This window comes from Haliotis rubra, unplaced genomic scaffold, assembly GCF_003918875.1.
Source record: "Haliotis rubra isolate DU_JTF1 unplaced genomic scaffold, ASM391887v1 Scf1379, whole genome shotgun sequence".
Classification (NCBI taxonomy): domain Eukaryota; kingdom Metazoa; phylum Mollusca; class Gastropoda; order Lepetellida; family Haliotidae; genus Haliotis; species Haliotis rubra.
The window spans coordinates 134,193-135,986 of NW_025765313.1; positions in this window are offsets into that span (position 1 = coordinate 134,193).

Genomic DNA, 1,794 nt, shown 5'->3' on the forward strand with positions numbered 1-1,794 from the left:
TTATCGTCCCCAAATGATCCAATTATTACGACTGTCACCAGCTGTGACAGCCAAGCATGGTAGTACACTTGGTCCGGTCTAGTAAGGTCATATTAGGCGGTCGCGCAATTTGGCACCACAACTGGTTCTTGCGTATTCGCTTGTCACCGGAAATCTAGTAGCGGAAGTAGAGCCTCGCGAGGACTTACGGGCCCTATTAACACCGTTATCCAGCAAGGGATGTAACTCTGCAAAAATTTTAATGAATAGATATTCGCGTGGTAATATCGAAACAGTGTGTGTCTTCATCTGTGAAAATTTGTGGCTGCCTTTGTTTGTTTCCTAAAACAATACTATTCTAAAGTCTTACAGTATCACATGATTGTCCAAGCCCTGATATGATTGACCATGCCTACGGTGTACTGCCGGTTTCTGGCTGATTATGTTCTAGACTTGTCTTGCATTATTATGCTCAACAGTGTCCATGGTTTCCACAATCCCGACATCAGGGCTGTAAATATTGTAAGGCTTGGGGTACATTCATCAAAAGAATATGAGAAGTTTGTATTTATTTATACCGGATCATATACCCTTTCTTTTTCATTGTTGACTTTTGCACTACCACTAATCAGCAAAGACATTTCCGCTGTAAACAAACGCACGCAAGACATGATGGCCGTACCACGAACGCAGGGTTGCATCGATTCCGATGCGAAAATATACTTTAGAGAAATGATTTTTTGCAAAGTGACAAGTTTATTCTGTGATAAGGCCTCATGGCCAAAAGCACATGAAAGTACATTTCAATATCGTTGAATTTTTGCATCAGTTTAGAAGAAGGAAATGTCTAAACAACCAAGTCGAAAAAATTTAGATGACGGAGACGTTCAGCGCCATGGTAACGACGTAGCACAGGCCAGACGCCGGATATCCTGGCTCTCAGTCCAATCTCTCTCAACCTGTTCTGTACAGTTTGACGGGATATCCTCCGAAGTCCAGGTACCCTGGCTTCTGTGCTCTCACCCGTGGCAGTATGATCACGCAAAAGTAGTACCCAGATGTACCGATCTTGGACTGCAGTGGTGAGTCGAGGTCTGCCTGTAAGAGGAGGGTCATTTGTTATCCCTGTTTGGTTGAAAGATGCGAGTAAAAAATGTCAGCTGAGCCAATTGGTCGATGAACAACATTTCAGTAAGATGAACACGTTAATTCTGGAAGTCGTGCCGTTGTCAACATGTCTGATCGGCAACCGCAGTCTTAGACTTAGACTAAACAGACTTAGAGATTTTCACTGGGCTCGGGCAGGTATTGAAAGTGCTAAACCTGAGCTGATAGCTTTGTGGCCCTGGGTTTTGGTGGAAAATGTCAACTTTGACGCTACAAACTTCTCAACTGCCTACTGTGTACCCGGCTGGCTGTCGGTGTTGACCTGGATCATGCCGCAAGTTTGTTAAATATCGAGGTGAGGGTCGGTTCTCAACTAATTACATTAATGGGGTCTTCCAGTTAATGTACAGTTAACACATTCAACATAAACATGATTGATTTCATGTATGCTTCCCACATAGTTTAAATAGATACGTCAGTAGTTTACTTATTAGTGAGTGAGTGAGTTCAGTTTTACGCCACACTCAGCTATATTCCAGCTATATAGTGGCGGTCTGTAAATAATCGAATATGGACCAGACAATTAAGTGTCATCATACCCTAAAATGGTGAAAGCAGTTAAGTCGCTCATATACACCATTGTATTATTTATTTTCGTTCAAAGAAATCGGAGATTAGCAACAGTATTCATATTCTGAAACCACTCAC